General features: G+C 42.9%; 1 protein-coding gene across 9 annotated transcripts in view; it reads right to left on the bottom strand.

The window, feature by feature from the left end:
* LOC148054180 (CDC42 small effector protein 2-like) overlaps positions 1 to 22,217 on the bottom strand; it is a 92,290-nt gene that overhangs the window by 62,350 nt on the left and 7,723 nt on the right. For 4 of the 9 annotated variants that reach the window (XM_087770789.1, XM_087770793.1, XM_087770792.1 and 1 more), the window contains exon 2: positions 17,905 to 17,978. The exons of the other annotated variants lie outside the window; for them this stretch is intronic. The gene's annotated coding sequence lies outside the window, so the exon portion shown is untranslated. The remainder of the gene's footprint in view (positions 1 to 17,904; positions 17,979 to 22,217) is intronic. 9 annotated transcript variants of the gene reach the window in all.

Here is a 22,217-nt window from a genome sequence, read left to right as displayed (position 1 = left end):
GTTTTAAACTTCAAGGAAAAAAAATCTGAGTTTTGACAGTTTGTTGTATGGACAAGTGCCAGCTGAATTAAACAAGAACTAGAACTTCTAGATGCAAAACAGCATTTATGATAAGCGGACTGATAGTTTTTCTAGTTTGATGAGGCCTCTACAATGTTGTTGTCGAGTATTGTACACAAAAGACAAAGTTACAGCAGAATGAAAATGAAGATAGTTAACCTCTAGACTGATTTGGAATCTTTTTCTAAACAGCCATCCAAATGTACCTTGAAGATACTGAATTATGGGGAATCCATTAGTTCCTTTAGAAAGTTGTCCTGTTGATTAATTAATCTCAGTGTTAAAAATATGCACCTTTATTTCTGTAATAACTCAGAGCAGGGTTGTATATAAATTTATTAACTTTCTCCCCCCTTTCTCAAACAAATTTTTCAGAGCTCCCTCACTTTTTCAAAGGAAAGATACAGCAGAAGTAGTATCTTCTTTAATCCTTTCAATAGGAGAAAGCATCCAGAGGGGAAAATTCATATATCACCTGCCTTTTACTATTATTTTCATTATGTAGGGTATTCCAAGATGACAATCAAAATATTCTGATGTGGGTTTTTTTTTTTATAAATTAACCAAGGTTTAATAGAATCTTTTCCTACTTTACAGTATACTTCGATGTTTTTGCCATCCACATATTCTTCTCACAAATACTTGTTAACAAAAAAATCAGTCTTGTCTATGTATCTAGCTTCTGTAGGATAATCTGTCTGTGTCCTGGTTTCAGCTGGGATAGAGTAATTTTCTTTCCGGTTTTGCCATAAACCAAAGTAAGGTCAAGGGACCTGCACAGGAGATCCAGTTTTTAGGAATAAAATGGCAAGATGGACGTCGTCAGATCCCAATGGATGTGATCAACAAAATCACAGCCATGTCTCCACCAACCAGCAAAAAGGAAACACAAGCTTTCTTAGGCGTTGTGGCTTTTTGGAGAATGCACATTCCAAATTACAGTCTCATCGCAAGCCCTCTCTATCAAGTGACCCGCAAGAAGAACAATTTCAAATGGGGCCCTGAGCAACGACAAGCCTTTGAACAAATTAAACAGGAGATAGTTCATGCTGTAGCCCTTGGGCCAGTCCGGGCAGGACAAGATGTAAAAAACGTGTTATACACCACAGCCGGGGAGAACGGCCCTACCTGGAGCCTCTGGCAGAAAGCACCAGGGGAGACTCGAGGTCGACCCCTAGGGTTTTGGAGTTGGAGATACAGAGGATCCAAGGCCCGCTATACTACAACTGAAAAAGAGATATTGGCAGCCTATGAAGGGGTTCAAGCTGCTTGGGAAGTGGTTGGTACTGAAGCACAGCTCCTCCTGGCACCCCGACTGCCAGTGCTGGGCTGGATGTTCAAAGGGAGGATCCCCTGTACACATCATGCAACTGATGCTACGTGGAGTAAGTGGGTCGCACTGATCACACAATGGGCTCGAATAGGAAACCCCAGTCGCCCAGGAATCTTGGAAGTGATCATGGACTGGCCAGAGGGCAAAGATTTCGGAATATCACCAGAGGAGGAAGTGACGCGTGCTGAGGAGGCCCCACTGCATAATAAACTATCAGAAAATGAGAAGCAATATGCCCTGTTCACTGATGGGTCCTGTTGTCTTGTGGGGAAGCATCGGAGGTGGAAAGCTGCTGTATGGAGTCCTGTACAACAAGTTGCAGAAACTGCTGAAGGAGAAGGTGAATCGAGTCAGTTTGCAGAGGTGAAAGCCATCCAGCTGGCTTTAGATATTGCTGAATGAGAAAAGTGGCCAATGCTCTCTCTCTGTACTGATTCACGGATGGTGGCAAATGCCCTGTGGGGATGGTTGCAGCAATGGAAGCAGAGCAACTGGCAGTGCAGAGGCAAACCCATCTGGGCTGCCGCATTGTGGCAAGATATTGCTGCCCAGATGGAGAACCTGGTTGTAAAAGTACATCGCGTAGATGCTCAGATACCCAAGAGTCAGGCCACTGAAGAACATCAAAACAACCAGCAAGTGGATCAGGCTGCTAAGATTGAAGTGGCTCAGGTGGATCTGGACTGGCAACATAAGGGTGAATTATTTCTAGCTCGGTGGGCCCATGACACCTCAGGCCATCAAGGAAGAGATGCAACATATAGATGGGCTCGTGACTGAGGGGTGGACTTGACCATGGACACTATTGCACAGGTTATCCATGAATGTGAAACATGCGCTGCAATCAAGCGAGCCAAGTGGTTCAAGCCTCTCTGCTGGGGTGGCCCACACCCACCGCAGGCCAAAGCTGAGCCAATCAGCCAAGCTATTAGAACCTCTGTGAAAACATATTTAAGAAAGCACAAAACACTACGCAGACAGTGAGGAAAAAAGTGAGAAAAAACAGATAACAAGAAGGAGGAAGAAGAGGTGCTCTAGACATCAGAGCAGATATTCCCCTGCAGCCTGTGGAAGAGACCACAGTGGCACAGGTGGATCTTTCCTGAAGGAATTGTGGCCTGTGGAGAGCCTACACTGGAGCAGATTCTCACTTTTTCCAAATTACTGACTCCTCCCTTCCCCTAATATCTTTATTCCATTCTTAAGTGTTGAGCTCTACCAGATTGTCATGCTTTAACCCCAGCCAACAACTAAGCACCACACAGCCACATAGCCGCACAGCCACAAAGAGAATAGGAAGAGTAAAAGTGAGAAAAACTCATGGGTTGAGATAAGAACAGTTTGATAATTTAAATAAAATAAAGCAGTAGTAGTAGTAGTAATAATAATAACATACAAAGCAAGTGATGCACGATGCAATTGCTCACCACCTGCAGACCAATGCCTAGCCTGTCCCCGAGCAGCGGTCCCTCCCCCCCACAGCCAACTCCCCACAGTTTATATACTGGGCATGACATCATATGGTATGGAATAGCCCTTTGGCCAGTCTGGGTCAGCTGTCCTGGCTGTGCCCCCTCCCAGCTTCTTGTGCACCTGGCAGAGCATGGGAAGCTGACAAGTCCTTGACGGGTGTAAACACTACTCAGCAACAACTAAAACGTCAGTGTGTTATCAACATTGTTCTCATCCTAAATCCAAAACACAGCACTATACCAGCTACTAGGAAGAAAATTAACTCTGTCCCAGGTGAAACTAGGACATTATCCTTATTCTATACCATCTATGTTATGCCCAGGTCTTACACTTTCCAATACGTTCTAATTAATGACTACCACTTGTCCAGTCTTTTCATAGAATTATAGAATCATAGAATTGTTAAGGTTGGAAAGGACCTCTGAGATCATGGAGTCCAACCTGTTAACCTAACTGCCTGGTCCACCTCTAAACCATGTTCCTAAGCACCACATCCACGTGTTTCTTGAATACTTCCAGGGACTGTGATTGTACCACTTCCCTTGACAGTCTGTTCCAATGCCTAACCACTCTCTCCATGAAGAAATTTTTCCTAATATCCAATCTAAATCTCCCCTGGCACAACCTGAGCCCATTTCCTCTCATCCTATCACTTGTTACTTGGGAGAAGAGACCGACTCCCCCCCACTACAGCCTCCTTTCAGGTAGTTGTAGAGAGCAATAAGGTCTCCCCTCAGCTTCCTCTTCTCCAGGCTAAACAACCCCAGCTCCCTCAGCTGCTCCTCGTATGACCTGTTCTCTAGACCCTTCACCAGCTTCATTGCCCTTCTTTAGACACACTCCAGCATCTCAATGTCCTTCTTGTAGTGAGGGGCCCAAAAATGAACACAGTACTCGAGGTGCGGCCTCACCAGTGCCGAGTACAGGGGCACTATCACCACCTCCCTGGTCCTGCTGGCCACGCTATTTCTGATCCAAGCCAGGATACCATTAGCCCTCTTTGCCACCTGAGCACACTGCTGGCTCATGTTCAGCCAGCTGTCAACTAATACCCCCAGGTCCTTTTCCGCCGGGCAGCTCTCCAGCCAATCTTCCCCAAGCCTGTAGCGTTGCATGGGGTTGTTATGACCCAAGTGCAGGACCCGGCCCTTAGCCTTGTTGAATCTCATGCAGTTATTTGATATATACATAGAGTTTTGATATATACACACAGATATCATTTCCTTAGTCTATAGGCTATCCCTCTAAAAAGTCCGTTGAGTTCATTCAGTCCGTGACTTTGGGCTCCATCTGTCATAACAGTGTTTCATGGCAGGAGAGATGGTGTGTGGTGCTGAATTGTTGCATGCTGAAGCCAGTTCTGGTTCCATCTGGTTCCATGGTCAGTTACCTCAACGTTTATTCTTCATCAATTTGGGTGATTCTTACTGTATACTGTTGATATGGCATATAGCCACCATAGAAATGATGACATACAGTATTATATAGCAATTAACATCATACCATTCAGTTCATTGGCTATTTTCACCCAAAATCAAATCCCCTTGAGGTACACATCGGACTTCCCCATACTCCTGCATCACCCACCAAGTGCACCCTGGTCCTTGAGCAAAAGCAATACCACAAATGGGTTTGCCTTTGCCCGAGGTGGGAGTAACCCAGACTGTCTTCCCCATCATATTTTTTATGTGCACTACAGGGACTTTATCCCCCTTCTACAGTACGTAAAAGTTTTGATTGGGCAGGGCCAGCTCAATTGGCAGATCCCCTAGTGTTGACTAACCAGGTGGCCTTTGCTAAATGTGTATCCCCATGTTTGAATGTCCCACCACCCATTGCTTTTAGTGTAGTCTTTAACAGTCCATTGTATCGTTCGATTTTCCCAGAGGCTAGTGCATGATAGGCGATGTGATATACCCACTCAATGCCATGCTCTTTGGCCCAGGTGTCTATGAGGCTGTTTTGGAAATGAGTTCTGTTATCTGACTCAATTCTTTCTGAGGTGCCATGTTGCCATAGGACTTGCTTTTCAAGGCCCAGGATAGTGTTCCGGGCGGTGGGTGGCATGGGGCACAGGATATGTAGCAGGCATCCCGTGGTTGCTTCCACCATTGTAAGCACATGGCACTTGCCTTGGCAGGTTTGTGGGAGTGTGATATAATCAATCTGCCAGGCCTCCCCATATATATATATTTCAGCCATCGTCCTCCATACGAGAGAGGCTTGAACCACTTGGCTCCGGACTGGCCCAAGGGCTACAGCATGAACTATCTCCCGTTTACTTTGTTCAAAGGCTTGTCATTGCTCAGGGCCCCATTTGAAATTGTTCTTCTTGCGGGTCACTTGATAGAGAGGGCTTACGATGAGACTGTAATTTGGAATATGCATTCTCCAAAAAGCCACAACGCCCAAGAAAGCCTGTGTTTCCTTTCTGCTGGTTGGTGGAGACATGGCTGTTATTTTGTTGATCACATCCATTGGGATCTGACGACATCCATCTTGCCATTTTATTCCTAAAAACTGGATCTCCTGTGCAGGTCCCTTGACCTTACTTTGTTTTATGGCAAAGCCAGCCTCCAGAAGGATTTGGACTATTTGCTTCCCTTCCTCAAAAACTTCTGCTGCTGTGTTGCCCCATACAATGATGTCATCAATGTATTGCAGGTGTTCTGGAGCCCCACCCTGTTCCAGTGCAGTCTGGATCAGTCCATGGCAAATGGTGGGGCTGTTTTTCCACCCCTGGGGCAGTTGATTCCAGGTGTACTGGACCCCCCTCCAAGTGAAAGCAAACTGTGGCCTGCACTCTGCTGCCAAAGGGATTGAGAGAAATGCATTAGCAATGGCAACGGTGGCATACCACTTGGCTGCCTTTGACTCCAATTCATATTGAAGTTCTAACATGTCTGGCACAGCAGCACTCAGTGGCAGTGTGACTTCATTCAGGCCCCAATAGCCTAATGTTAGTCTCTACTCTCCATTAGACTTTCGCACTGGCCATATGGGACTGTTAAAGGGTGAGTGAGTCTTGCTGATCACTCCTTGGCTCTCCAGCTGACGAATCAACTTATGGATGGGAATCAGGGAGTCTCTGTTGGTGCGATATTGCCGCCGGTGCACTGTTGTGGTAGCAATTGGCACCTGTTGTTCTTTGACCCTCAGCAACCCCACAACAGAAGAGTCCTCCAAAAGACCAGGCAGGGTAAACAGCTGTTTCATTTCCTCCGTCTCCAAGGCAGCTATGCCAAAAGCCCACCAGTACCCTTTTGGGTCCTTGAAATACCCTCTCCTGAGGTAATCTATGCCAAGGATGCATGGGGCCTCTGGGCCAGTCACAATGGGGTGCTTCTGCCACTCATTCCCGGTTAAGCTCACTTCAGCCTCCAATACAGTCAGCTGTTGGGATCCCCCTGTCACTCCAGAAATACAGATGGGTTCTGCTCCTTTATAGCTTGATGGCATTAAGGTACACTGTGCACCGGTGTCCACTAAAGCCTTATACTCCTGTGGGTCTGATGTGCCAGGCCATCGAATCCACACAGTCCAGTACACCCGATTGTCCCTTTCCTCCACCTGGCTGGAGGAAGGGCCCCTCTAGTCCTGGTCATAGCATTTGTTACTCACTTCTTGTAAATGCGAATCAAAAACCCCTTTATTGAGATCAGAAGCAAAATCAGCCCTTCTACTCTGTCTGGGGAACTGCTCACTAGAAACTGGAGCTGCAACTCTCCTGGGAGAACCACCTTTTGTAGTTGTTTTTCCTTGCAAGTCATGTACCCGTGCCTCTAGGGTCAAGGTAGGTTTTCCATCCCACTTCCTCATGTCCTCTCCGTGGTCATGCAGATAAAACCACAGAGTGCCCCGTGGTGTGTATCCACTATATCTTCTCTCTTGAACAGAGGGACGCTTACTCCTAATGGCTGAGATACTGGCCCGTACAGGTGAGGAGTAGGACACATCCTCTTCGAGTTGCTGGACCTTCTGGGACAGTTTCTCCACAGTTGAGACTCAGACCTGTAGGGAGGAAGAGAGACTTTCTTTGTAGTGTCGGAGTTGGCCAGCCATTTCATCCACCGTTGGTCCCTCTTCATCTTTCCAGGTCATTATTGCCAAAGAGTTTGCATACGATGATGGTGCGCTCCGCACAAACTTCCACCACGTGGGTCATGTGCATTGGACTTCGTCTGGATCTTTGGATAACTGCTCATTGTCCAGGTCATTATAAATCACTTCCAGCACAGCTAATTCCCTCAGGTACTGGATACCTCTCTCCATGGTGGTCCACTTGCCTGGATGACATATAACATCTTCCTTGAAGGGATACCTTTCCTTCTTTCCTTCACACCTGACAGGAGTCGCCTCCAGAGGCTGAGGGCTTGTGCCCCTTTTCCAATCGCTTTGTCAATGCCCCCTTCCCTAGAAAGGGATCCCAGCTGCTTGGCTTCCCTACCCTCTAATTCTGGGCTACTGGCCCCATTATCCCAGCATCGGAGCAGCCAGGTGATGATGTGCTCGCCTGGACGACAGCTGAAATCTTTTCGCATATCTCGCGGGTCACTCAGGGACAGGGATCGGGTGGTTACCATCTCATTTATGGGTTCTGCCTCTTCCTCCTCCTGTTCTCTTGATGGCTCTGGCTCATCATCAGCCCTTACTAAATGAGCCGATTTCCTTGTGTATTTTTTCTTCTGTATAGGAGCGAGTGATACTGGCACGGGTTGGTTCTCTGGTTCAGCCACAGCGCCTATCGCAGGGGCTGGCGCAGCCACGGGGGCTGTCATTTTGTTGTCCGATCCAGAGACCTTCTCTTTCCCTTGAGGGTACTGAATACTGTTGAATAGGGCTCGGTAGGCATGGGCCAGGCCCCAGCACATTGCAGCGATCTGTTTCTCTCTGGAGTTGCCAGGGTGACAACATACATTTTCCAAGTACTTTACTAGTTTTTCAGGATTCTGCACTTGTTCGGGGGTGAAGTTCCAAAACACTGGAGGTGCCCATTGTCCTAGGTACTTGCCCATACTCTCCCACACACGCTGCCGCTCATAGCTATCCAGCCTTGGGGCAGATCTCTGGATGATATTCTTAAAATGCTTATTAACCTTAGATAAAACTGAAACAAAATTCCCAAGAACTATCAATGGATATATCTTAACTACCCAAGGATGCTCAAGATAATGAAAAGTTGTTGCAATGAAGGAGGAAACATCATAGAAGAAAGCAATAAAGGTGCCACCCTGTATTTCCTCCATAAAAAAAACTCTCAGAGGAAGAGGTATAATTGCTAATTGTCTCCATGAGGTGGTACCCGAAGTACAGTAATGGCTTCACTACAGAACCCAAATACCAGATAGCGCTCAAGGCCAGTGTTTTAATAACCAATCTTCCAGGCAACACATCACTCATTACAGCAAAGGACAGCAAACTGAAAAAACCCACAACAATCCTCAACATGCACAGCAAAAACAAGAGCATGGTGCAGATCAGGTAGACTAATACCAAGAACGGATGAATCAATATTACGACCGATAACTGTTAACAGATACAAATTCCTTAATACACTCTGATTAATCTGTTATTATCTCAAACCCTTCGTGCCCCACATTGGGTGCCAAAAAGGACTGTTGTGGTTTAACCCCAGCCAGCAACTAAGCACCACGCAGTCGCTCGCTCACTCCCCCACCGGTGGGATGGGGGAGAGAATCGGAAGGGCAAAAGGGGAAAACTCGTGGGTTGAGATAAGAACAGTTTAATAACTAAAGTAAAATAAAAGTAGAACAGTAGTAATAGTAATAATAATAATAACAAGTAATAATAGTACAATAGTAATACAAAGCAAGCAATACACTCTACAATTGCTCACCACCCGCCGACCGATGCCCAGCACGTCCCCCAAGCAGTGATCGTTGCCCCTCCCCCGGCCAACTCCCCCCGCTCATATACTGAGCGTGACGTCATGTGGTATGGAATAGCCCCTTGGCCAGTCTGGGTCAGCTGTCCTGGCTGTGCCCCCTCCCAGCTTCTTGTGCACCCGGCAGAGAATGAGAAGCTGAAAAGTCCTTGACCAGTGTGAGCGCCACTTAGCAAGAACCAAAACATCAGTGTATCATCGATATTGTTCTCATCCTAAACCCAAAACACAGCCCCATACCGTCTACCAAGAAGAAAATTAACTCTATCCCAGCTGAAACCAGGACAGATGTATAAAACACAATGTACATAGAAAACCAGAATAGGTTCTTAGAATCAAATTTGCAGCCTCAGATCATAGCCAATGCTCACATGCGTAGGGATCACTTACTACAGTCTACTCAAATAGACCCTGTTAAAGTGATGGCTGTTATATATACCAAGGACAGTGAACGGTCAGGAGATATCTGGCTTGATCCTGACTCTCCTCACAATGATGATTCAGATGATCCAGGGGAAGAAAATAATGTGAAAGTAGTCACTCCCATGATAAAAGTAGAGCAAACACCAGGTGCACCCCATCAAACAACTGTGAAAAGTTTTACCTTCATGGAGTTAACCGATCTTCAAACTAAATTTTCCTCTAAGCCTGGAGAAACACCCCTAGAATGGATGGCCCATATGTGGGAGGAAGGAGTAAATTAGGTTACCCTCACCATGGATGAGGCTCAAGGTTTACTACTAGGACTGGGGATTCTCCTAAAGTGAGCAGCTGCAGCACTGAAACCACTCACCCTTTCTACAATGACAGGAATAAATGCAGCTACTTGATGGGAGACTGTTCTGCAGCAGATGCTGTCTGCTTTACTCTTATATGAAACATCAGGCTCTAAGGTAAAGGTTAGGAACATACAGGCAGTTAAGCCCAGCCACGATGCCCCCCACCCTCGATTCCAATCAAACAAAAATAAAGGCAAAAACCCTCCAGACAGTTCATCAGAGGAACATAGTTCTGTTTGGCAAAAATGTTTAGCTAAAGGGTTAATGAGGCAGCAACTGCAAGGTCTGTTGACTACAGTGCTGAAACAATTAGTAGGAGAAGCCCAGGAGCAGATCTCAGGACCCACCCCCGAAGTTAGGGAGTATTACTCAACACTTGGAGCAAGGCTATTTAAATGCTAGGGGAGCTGGCTCAGCTCCACTGTTTGGGCCACAGCCACCAAGGCAGCTGCATGGAACCAGGGTCTGAAAATATTGGTTGCTGGAAATGATAAATATACCACAACATTTTTGATTGATATAGGAGTACAAGTTTCAAGTTATCTATGAAGGTAAAGCTCTTTTAAAGAAAGAAGCAGTTTCAGTAGTAGGTGTTAATGGTGCAGTTACCCTTATCCAGTTGTATGAATAAATTAATATTGTGAAATGGATATACCCTATGGCCCTTCTTATTGGGCAAGATTAACATTTGGAGAAGGAATATTTGAGAATGGATATTCTGAAAGGAAAAACTCAGATAGACAACTGGGGTAAATGGAAAAATGGTAGTTGTGGTGGGTCGACCTTGGCTGGCCACCAGGTGCCCAGCAAGCCGCTCTATCACTCCCCCTCCTCAACAGGACAGGGGGAGAAAAATACAACGAAAGGCTCACGGGTTGAGATAAGGACAGGGAGATCACTCACTAGTTACCATCATGGGCAAAACAGACTTGACTTGGGGAAGATTTATTTAATGTATCGCCAATTAACAACAGAGTAGGATAGTGAGAAGTAAAAACAAAACTAAAAACAACTATCCCCCAGCCCTCCCTTCTTCCCAGGTTCAATGTCACTCCTAACTCTTCTACCTCCTTCCCTCCCCAAGTGGCACAGGGGGATGGGGATTGCGGTCAGTTCATAACACTTCCTCTCTGCTGCTCCTTCCTCTTCACGCTCTTCCCCTGCTCCAGTGCTCTTCCCCTGCTCCAGCGTGGGGTCCCTCTCATCCAACATGGGTCCTTCTGAAAGGGTTAAAGCCAAGATAGACAAAGCCACTGCATCAAAATGCCTCCTGAAAGAATTAAAGCCTAGGGGCAAGGAGGACATTTTAAATATCTTAGTCACTTAACTAAACAAAAGAAAGGCCTTTGTCATTTAGGGAGTAGTTAGAATGGTTGTAAGATAAGGGGGCTCCGGAATAATCCCATCTCAGACAACTGGGCCTTGGGAGAACAAATGCATGGAAGATAGGAAGTCACAATAGGATGACAGCCTTGAAGGACACAGTTTACTTGATGCTGGGACTGAGTTTGCGCAGAAGCAAAGGTCAATCAGCGAACACAGGGAAGACGACTACCAGCCTTCATCTGAAGACCCCCAAAAGACCACCTGAAGACCACCACGGGAGACAACTAATAAGTTCCAGGAAATCTCATGTTTATGTAAATGATTTCTCGGAAATCCTGTGAATATGTAGGACTTCATAGTATATAATCTCTGAAAGTCTACCAAATCGAGGGAGCACTTATGGTGGAGAATCCCCAGCGCTGCCCAGTGCTGCAATAAAGAATACCTGCTTAATAGTAACTTCGTTGCTATTGAGTTTCATTTCAGGGACTCTCTGAATACTCCGTTTCTCCCTTGAGGGATTCGGACTCTGAGAAGCATCCGTGAATTTTTGTATCACTTCCCATGAGCTGCAGTTCTTCACTAACTGCTCCAGCATGGGTCCTTTACCACAGGCTGCAGTCCTTTGGGAATGGACTGCTCCAGCATGGGTCCCCTACAGGGTCACAAGTCCTGCCAGCAAACCTGCTCCAGCGTAGGCTCCATGGGCTGCAGTTCCTGCCAGGAGCCTGCTCCAGCGCAGGGTGTTCACAGGATCACAGCTTCCTTCAGGGTACATCCACCTGCTCTGGCGTGGGGTCCTCCATGGGCTGCAGGTGGATATCTGCTCCACTGTTAACCTCCATGGGCTGCAGGGGAGACAACCTGCCTCACCATGGTCTTCACCACGGGCTGCAGGGGAATCTCTGCTCCAGTGCCTGGAGCACCTCCTCCCCCTCCTTCTTCACTGACCTTGGTGTCTGCAGAGTTGTTTCTCTTACATTTTCTCACTCCTCTCTCTTCTGGCTGCTGCGCAGCATTTTTTACCCTTTCTTAAATATGTTATCAGGGGCGCCACCAGCTTTGCTGATTGGCTCAGCTTTGGTTAGCAGCAGGTCCGTCTTGGCTCTGTCTGACATGGGGGCAGCTTCTGGTGTCTTGCCACAGAAGCCACCCCTGCAGCCCACCTGCTACCAAAACCTTGCCATGTAAACCCAATAGAGTAGTTCTCCAATTACAGGGAAAACTAATCTCCATATGATTAAATCTATAAATCTGCTACAAATAGCCCCACTCCTGCCTAATAGTAAACCAGTTAACATTCCTCAGTATAAGCTACCTGCTCATTCCATAAAACCTGTGACAAAATTAGTCAAACAATTAGAATCATAGAATAGCCCAGGTAGGAAGGGACCTCGAAAGATCGTCTGGTCCAACCTTTTGTGGGAAAGGGAGCCTAGATGAGATTATCTAGCACCCTGTCCAATCGCATCTTGAAAACCTCCAGCACATCCCTGGGGAGGCTGTTCCAGTGGATGATTGTTCTCACTGTAAAAAAAAAAAAGTCTGTCTTGTATCAAGAGGAAACCTCTCTCCTGGTGCGACTTGTCCCCATTGCCCCTTGTCTTCTTCATGTGGCTCCTTGTGAAGAGAGCCTCCACCCTCTTTGTAGCCACCCTTTAAGTACTGGAATACTGGGATGAGGTCCCCCCTGAGCCTTCTCTTCTCCAAGGGAGAAAAGACCCAACTCCTTCAGTCTTTCCTCATAGGGCAGGTTCTCCAGCCCTTTGATCGTCTTCGTGGCCCTCCTTGGGACCCTCTCCAGTCTGTCTGCATCTTTTTTTGAATTGTGGAGACCATAACTGGACACAGCACTCCAGATGCAGCCTGACAAGTGCTGAGAGAGAATTAGAGAAAGGGGGTATTGTAGATTAAAAAAAACAAAACAAAAAAAACCCACACGTTCACCATATTATAGCCCCATATGGCCTGTTAAAAAAAACAGACAGAACATGGCATATGACTATTGACTATAGGGCTCTGAATAAAGTAACTCGCCCTTTAATAGCTGCTGTTCCTAGCACAGTAGATATAGTTAATACAATAAATGAATGTGCTTTTCCATGGATGGGAGTGTTAGATATAAAAGATATGTTCTTTATGATCCCAATACAAGAGCAAGACAAACCAAAGTTTGATTTTACTTGGAGTACCTTTAATCACCTACCCCAAGGTTTTAAACATAGCCCCACAATTGCTCATGCCATGTTAGCTAAAGAACTAGAATCAATCATCCTCCCACCTGAAGTAACAATTTTAGAATATATAGATGATATTCTAATTAGAGGACCAGAATAGGAAATGGTTTGCCAAAGTGTGAATGCTATCATCCAGCATTTACAAGAACTAAATCTTAGCATTCCCAACTCAAAATGGCAAGGACCAAGTCAAGAGGTTACATTTTTAGGTTCCTGATGGATAGAAGGATGGAAAACTGTATCAGAATCTACATTAGAAGAGATGCAAAGCATTCCGGCACCTTCTGATTGAAAAAGAATTGCAAGCTTTATTAGGAATTTTTGGGTTTTGGAGGTCACACATTCCTGGATTCAGTATCTAGTGAGACCTCTATGATTTGATGAAGAAGAAAGCAGACTCAAGAAAGGGAAATCAAGCTATGTGTGCCTATTCCTTTTTTAAAAGCAATTTTAGCTGGTAAGCTGTTACCCTTAGGGGTAGCACAGAAAACTACTGTGCAGCGATGGGCTTTGTCTATACATCACTAAGTGACAAGTGATGGGATAAATACATAAAACAAATTATCAGAGAGTATAGAGCAAATTGGGATGCCTATTGAATACTCCCATTTGCCCTCCTCCCTGATAACTGATGCCTCACCCTGGGACAGTGAGACAAGAAGAGTTTGGGTCACAGACAGGAGTGCCAAGCAAATGGGGAAACTATAGAGAGGTAAAGCTGCAGCTATATTGGTAGAGACCAGAAAAGCTTTCACAGATTAAATCAACGGCTCAGCCCAACTGGCAGAGCTCAGATCTTTGGAAATGGCCCTGGAGCAAGGAGCCACTTGTGTCTATACAGATTCATATGTTGTGTGGGCCAGTGCCACCCAGTGGATAGAGAATTGGGTGAAAAACAATTGGCAAGTAAATGGTAGAGACACATGGGGAAAAAACACACTGGTAAAAGATTTACGATATAGCTCAATCTAAGAGCATACCCATAAGGCATATATCTGCCCACCAAAAACAAAAACCCTGAGGCAAAGTGGAATCAGATGGCAGATCATTTGGCTAGAAAAAAAACATATTACAAAATTCTGCCTCCGAATGGCTAGGTAAGAAGTTACAGGAATGGCTAGGACACACTGGGAGTTATAATTTGTTTCAGCAGGCTGCAAGGAGAGGATGACCTGTGACAAAAGCTCTGGCAAAACAAATTGTAGACTCATGCCATTTTTGTCAAACAATAGTACAGTACATGTCAAAAGGACAACAGTTTGTCAATATCAGGGAAGGTAAACTACTCTGGGAAACCTGGCAAGTAGATTGTATTGATCCTTTAAAGCAAACACCTGAAGGCTGGAAACAGGAGTACAAATAGTGGTATAGGGAACATGCACTCCACCCAGGCTGCAATTGGTCTAACAACCATTGCTGGTTTAAACCAGTTGTTTGCTACTTTCCCCTTGCCCAGAGAAATAAAACTTGATAATGGATCACATTTTAAAAATAAAGAAGTGCAAACTTGGTGTGCTTCAAATGGAGTACAATGGACTTTCCACCTACCATATCAACCTCAAAGTAATGGGACAGTAGAAAGGTAGAATGGACTACTAAAACAACTACAGAAGAGTAAATCTATTAATGCTTTCAAGTGGGGATCCCATTTATGAGAAGTTGTAAGTCAGCTAAATAAGCAACAAACCCCCATGGGAAGGCCCATAGATAAGCGATTCATGTTAATGGCTGCACAAATTCCTGTTAAAACAGAGGTGAAACCCTATCTAAGTCCTGGAGATGAGGTTGTGGTTAAACACCCAACTCAGGGATGGATCTGGGTGACTGTTGTTATAGAAAGGAAAAGGAGTATGGCATGCTGTAGACACTAATTGGAGCAAGTTAACCATAACCGAGGCTTAGATTATGTCCAAGACCTAGGTGTCTTCTCTTACAGGAAAATGTGGTGTTACCTTATCACTGCTAGAACACACACCCTAAACTTGTATCTAACAGGATCTGCCTTTTTATGTTTCCCATGGAACAACTCAGGTGTTGAACATCAGTCACAAGCCATCTTTGAAACCACAGTTACAGGAGGAATACCATCTGTATTAGCACAAGGTCAAGGACTGATAGCAGGTAATAATGTTACACTAACTCTAAGATCTAAAGTTAATCTGAATTTAACTATATGTAATAACACCAGATGGGAAAAATTATTTTAACAATAAAATGAAATGGGTACTATAGACATGTAAGGCAACTAATCATATGTTAGTGGCTCATAAGAATTACACTCTAACTGTAAACAATGAGAAAACAATAATATACAGCAATTTTTCCATAAACACCATTGTATTGTTTATAGTGACCCTCTCTATGATTGGTGGCTATAAAATCATAGACCAATAGGACATAGAATTAAAAGATATATCATCCAAACTTTGTTGGGTGGAATTGGTACAGGAACAGGAATATTTAATTCATTTGATATTGAAACCCTAGCAAATAAATTGTCATTATTGGGAGAAACTGAAGTGGTGTAACCAGAATGACTGCAAGCTGGCTATCAACAGCTTTACAAACTTCAGTACAAGATTGGCAAAGTACTTGGCACCTCTGGCAACACACTAATGTATTGCTATGATCCCAATTACTAATTCCCAAAGAAATACCACAAGAAGTCAACAAGTGTGGTACAGATCAGAGGCATATTATCTCCAAGCAATCTCTCATACACTATTTTAGTAAGTTATCTACTTGCAAACATGTAAGAAAGGGAAACAAAGCCAAAACACACACATCAAAATACTGCCTGCTTCTCTCCACCAAAAACCTAAGGAAGCCTGAAAAATAAACAATGCTGTGAGCATGATATTTCTCATGCCAAAACAATCCTTAGACATACAGTACTTCTGTTGATAGACTTAAAAGGTCCTGAATAACACAGATATATGAAATGCAATACCTATGTTTCCTCAATATGAAAAGAATGTCACTGCCACACCAAACAAGATCTCTATAAATATAAGCATGAAGACAAGTATTTCTCACATCATTCAAAACCATTTGTTTACTTGAAACAGAAATGCAAGTTTCTTTTTCAAGATCAGCTACAGAAGTTTTCCAGACAGATAGCACTATGAGCAATCTTCTTATTACTTAAACAATGAAGCTATAAGGAAAATGGCAGCAGCAACCTCTGCAGCTCTTTACATCAGGAAGTATCCTCAGGTTCCTCCAAGACTTTTGTGAACTACACTGATGAAGACTACAGAACAAGCCACAGACAACACAGTGAAATGAATTACAAGGCATAGATCATGATGGATTTAACATCAGATGCTTCCCAGTTTAAGCTTGGCAAATTGCTTTGCCAACATCACCTAAGCTGTTCTCCATGGCCTAGTGTCTTATTCTATTCTTCTGACAGGTAAACTTAGAGTTATTTGTTTTGGCAAGTACTTAATTCCCTAGACCACAAGATAAATATATATTAGCTATTCGGAAGGATCATCCTGGTACATATTTCGCTTTAAAACATAAGCATGGTTTGGAACATATTTCACTAACACACAAGCATAGTCTCATTTAAACACAGTGGGACTTTGTCATTTGCAGGGATCACAGCAATTTAGAGACCCTAAGCAATAAGCAACAAAACAGCCTCATTTCCTCTTACAAACAGCTTCCTGTGGCAAATGACTAAGAAACAAAGGTTTTTAGAAAGATAAAGATAGCCCAAACTAGCATTCTGATTTTATGAAAGACATAAAACTGCACTTTGAGAAAAGATGCACTGTTTCCTTGGGTCCTATGGACACTTTTACCCCTTTCCCCAGTTACCTTGAGCTCCTAGAACTTTGCAGCCACATTTAAAGAAGAGATTGTAACTGCTTTCAAGTATATAGATTTAGCAAATGTCTTCATGCTGACCTTTACAAATTTCTGGTGAGCCTTTCTGCACACTACAGAACTGCTGGGAAATTCCATAGTTACTAAAAATTTAGGCTGTAAAATTCAGTGAAGTCCTCTCTGCTCAAAAAAAAAAAGTCTGTGCTCTTATTTCTGTTTTTTGTAAATAATTTAATAACATCATATTTCATTTGTATAATCCTTTCCAATGAAAGGTCTGGAGATGAGTCACTAGAGTTTTGCTGGAGGGTACAATCAAGGCTGCCTGTAAAACCAACTTAAATCAACTCAAATGAAAAGTGAGCAGCAACTACTTTGACTAAGTTGTCAAACAGTTATAATGTGACAATTCAGTTTACTATGCAATGTTTTCCTATTTTAAATGAGATCATCTCCTAATGCCACACAACTGCTTGTTTCCAAATATAAACAGGATTTCTTTGTCAGCAGATTCAAGGAGGGGGAAATCACACACACAGAGAAAAAAACACAGAACAACAAAAACACACAAATTCCTCTGCCTGGGATATCAATTTTTACCTAAAAGTTAAGATTAAGGTGTAAGAAACATGCATTTAGATCAATGTCATAGTTGCTCTTTAACATGTTTTTTTTCATCAGGGTTGTTCTTTCTCAATTAAAAGAAAGTGCTGTTAAAGGGGGTTTCAAGCCCTTTAAATTCATAACTTTGCTTTCACTAGCAACTTTTGCAAAGAGTGCAAGATACAGTTATTAAATCTAATATTTAAGTTCAGACTCAAATCTCAACCCAGCCCAAGAGAGTTCTCTTTTTTTTCCTACCCCTCACAAAAATACTACCTGACAATTACATAATTTGAAACTCAAGGTGTCAGACTTCCCCTTTGCACTTTAATAGCAAGTCAACAAATATACCTTGTGGGGGAACACATTTTTCTCAACCTCCACCTTCAGTCCTCTTTCATTGCACAGGCTTAATACAGAGCAAGCTGAGGAAGAGGTAAAAAGAAAGAAAAAATTTAATTAATAACTCATCCCATCTACAATCAAGCTCCAGTAAATATTGCTCAAACAATCTCAAATGTTGCTGTTCCAGCTTTCCACTCTGCTCCTGTGCAGGACATCATTGCATCTGTAAGCAGATCCTGCAGAAAGGAACATGCTCCTGACTTCTGTCATCATATTAGTCAAATCAAAAAACATCCAGGAATCATAAGATCTGCTGCTATGGGCTCTGACTTACAATCAGCTTGTAGCATAGATGTTAGAGATTGCATATAAGAGGTAAGAGAACAGAAGAAAAACCAAGAAATTTGGTAAATATCTTGCCAAAAATGGGTACTGCATTTGTCAAAATGCTGGAAAACAGAACTGAAATAACGAATCTTTTCATGTCACCTTTCTTCAGTTCAGTAACTAGATGAACATGATACGGTAACAGCACCTTCACTTGCAAGGTATACTTGCTTCCTATATGGATTTGATTTCCCATTTCTCCTAAGAAAGCAGGAGTGATGGCTCATGTCAGGTTCAGTGTGAAGGCCAGATATCGCTGCTGTCCTTTGACACACAATAAGCAGTTACTTCCCCAAAGCCCTCTTTGTCTGCTACTCAGTCACAGATCGTTTTGTGTAAGGTATTCATTTTTCTGTCCCCCTCAAACACACACCCCTTCTCTTCCAAACATGCAGCGAGAACTGTGGTTGGTGAATCACTTTCCACAGTCACATCAGTAGTGCTACGCCCAACTCATTCAGTACTTCCCATGCAAAAAGATCAAATTGCCACACCTTACAAATGAAACATTTATGGTTAATTTCTCTAGAAAACATTTGTTACAATAAGTATAACCCCTTCATAAGCACTAATACAAGTCTTTCAAATAGTCCTGTGAATTTTTACAAGAAATTAATTTCTCAAACCACTGTTTCTGAAATGCACTGAAATGTGCATCCATACCACAAAAATCAGTTCCAACTGAATTCCTTCATATAATTTAACTGGTGACAATGAATTATGTACTGTATCAAACAGCACTATGAATGCTTCAGTAAATACACTCTCAATTGAAGACTCTGTAAAGTTGCAAAAAAATTTAAGGATTTTTACTGGTTTTTATGAGAACATACTTGCAGTGTTATGTTCAATACCAGAAATTAGGATACAGTTAAATGTAACAACAATAAAGACCCTGCCAAGTCTTAAGTCATTGATTTACCTGTTTATTTAAAAAAATATTTTAAAAACAGGGATTTCAGTTAAGTGTTACAATTCCAAAAATAAACTTAGGAACAAAACCAGATACATAGGCTCTTCTATACTTCCTTTAATTTCTAAATACCATGCTACCAGTTTCATTTGCTCATCTCCACATTTGGAGATTCTCTCTTTTGGAAGACTGCCCTACTTCTTTTCCCCAAGGCCTTGTTGCTAGGGTTACAGCTGCATGGCCATCTCCTGTTGAAACACAAGTCTTTGGAAAAGGGCATAAATGGTTTCATTATCTTTTTCTCAGAGCGAACATAGTGAGAATATAGCATTCACACACACACACTAGAAAGTACTTGAACAATCCCAGCCACTCAATCATGACTATTTACATATGAACAGTTGCACAAGGAATCCTGTGGCCTTACAAAATTGCATGCAGTTACCATAGGTTGTTTCAAGTCAAAGAAGGTGCCCATCTATGATCCAGTCTCTTGTGGCATTTGGAGTTAGGAGCCTTATGACAGAAGCTTCTCAGAACACAAGTGCCAAGTACCCAACTTCCCTCAAAGCCTGCCAGACTTCTGAGAAGCAGGCTACGCAACGTAAGGGTATGTGGAAGGAGAGTGTCTGCTCCTTTAAGGGTATCCAGTCAAGAACCTTTTCAATGCAAAAAGGGATAATAAGAAAAGGGGGAAGCCATAAACAAGAACATACAGAGACACAAGCATGACCGACAAATGGTAAGGGGAGGCAGTGCTGAGAACCAAACCTGGTCAGTCATGCTAATCAATAAGGGTATGTGGGAATGTTTATTTCAGTAAATTATCTAATCTTGTCAAATGGGATACTAAGGAAAAGGGGGAATCCAGAAACAAAATATACAGAATACACAAACCTAACAGGCAAACATAACAGAGGCAAAGACAAGAAACAAACCTCATGAATCACACCAATTGATGGGCTATCAAGAAACTGCATGCAAACCAAGACTTTGTAACTGATAAGGATGCAAATCTGACAGTCCAGGAGCTATAGAACTATGCAAACTGATGAGGGAATGTGCAGGGGAAGAGGGATTGGGGAGGAACAAAGGAGGAATAGAAAGAAAGGGGTATAAAAGGGACGGGTCCCATGTAAAATAAGGCCGGTCAGTACACTTGTCTGACTGAGTCCTGTGCCTGATCACCACAGCTTGTCCTATCTTCTCATATCTTCTTATTAAATCCTTTCTTTACTATCTCTCTGTGTAATCTCACTCTCTATCCTGTATGTGTGTGCGCTGCAAGGACTAAGTGTCAGCTACTGGGTGGACCAGCATGAGTGGATATGGGGCCAGCAACTGGAGTCAGACCTGGGGTGTAGGAGCCCCGGGCCTGTGGTATCAGTTACTGGAGTGAGTGAGAGTCCTAGCATCAGTAGTTGGATGCAAGCACTAAACAATTTGTGTCAAGGACTATTAACACTCCCCCCAGCCTCTCCTGGGAATTGGATATCAGCATTAAAGCAGTCTCTGGACATTCTTCTTCAGCATTCTAATTACAGATAGCACTTTGTCCTGAGCATTACACACCACATGGGCTTGGGGCATTTTTTGTGGACATGTGATTATTCATGGTAGTAGAAGCCAGAATTACTCTTAGGCTTCCCAAATTTTTGTGGCTTGATTACAAAATGGCAGACTTTTTTTCCCTTTATAAAAATCAAACGTAAGACAAAAACATGATTGCAAAGAACACTGTGGGAAAACAAGCAGGAAACATGTACAGTTTTTTTCAGGATGTCATGTTTCACACCGTACATAAGCTTAGCCAATTTAAGAGAGATTGTGGCATATGACCCTACATCCAGAAAGAAAGAGCATTATAGGACAGAACTTTCCCATCTGTTAGAAATATTATATCATTACAAAGTACATTCTACAGCTACTTAGAAGTCTAAATATAAAACCTCAAAAATGGAAGATCTCTCAGAGTGTATATTCAGTATTTCAGACTACGTTAACTGAACATGATGCAGATGTAGTTCTAATTACACTTCCTAGCATCATTTCTTTGTGAGCCTCATTTTCATTCGCTTTCCCATTACACAGCAGAAGAACAAACCAGTTAGTGTCTAATTTAGACAATCAAACAATTTCCCTGAAGCACTCTCCTATCCTACTTTTTGGATAATACACTCTTCATATAGACACACAGGTATAAAGAAAGTTGGTTTCCATGATTGTAATTTTCTTATTTATGAACTTCATTTTCTAGCTGTCTTCTAGTTTATGGCTTCCACCGGCACAAAGGCTCAGTGACTTTATTTCTCATGTTGCATTTTACTGTGAAAAGTGACAGCAAATCATAGAATCATAGAATCAAATGTGACATTGTGGCACTGATATTGTTCAATCTGGATCAGCTGTGTTCTACTTCAAAATGCAAACAAAATATTCAAGCCGAATGAGTTAGTCGTACAACCCAGCTGCACCCCAGTGATTTGTTTGACCCAGGTTTAACAATGAAGGAAGTGGAAGACAGCCTGATATAAACATATTGGATACAAGAGACAGCAGTAATGAAAAATGAATAAGTATTTGTACAAATGGGCATCTGAAATGGAGTAACAGAAGAGCAGTTTTGCATTTGTGTTACTTCAAAGAGTTATTCTGCAAGATTATGGTAATAACCAGAACTCAAGAGTTGCACGTAGAAATATAGTTACATAAGCTTAACTAAAAAAACCTCACACCCACACACCATGTCCTTCATTAGAGATGTTAACAACCAACATCTTATGTGATTTTTTTTTCCTTTGCCCTTAAACTGTGCAGAGCACATTCAATTTCAATTAAATGAGTGAACTAACTACTCTTTTGTCCTTGCTCCAACTTCCTGAATTATTACATTGAAAATTAAATAGTCATACAAAAGTTAAGCAAATATGGTATATGAAATCTAAACACTTACTTCCTTACACACTTTCGGGAAGTTAAAACCATGAAAATCTTGCATAGAAAAGACAGTCCATGAAAC

Source organism: Nipponia nippon, unplaced genomic scaffold (genome assembly GCF_047370975.1).
Source record: "Nipponia nippon isolate SJK-2023a ecotype South Korea unplaced genomic scaffold, ASM4737097v1 scaffold_33, whole genome shotgun sequence".
In the NCBI taxonomy this organism is placed as follows: Eukaryota; Metazoa; Chordata; class Aves; order Pelecaniformes; family Threskiornithidae; genus Nipponia; species Nipponia nippon.
This window is presented reverse-complemented; position numbering and strand designations above follow the sequence as displayed.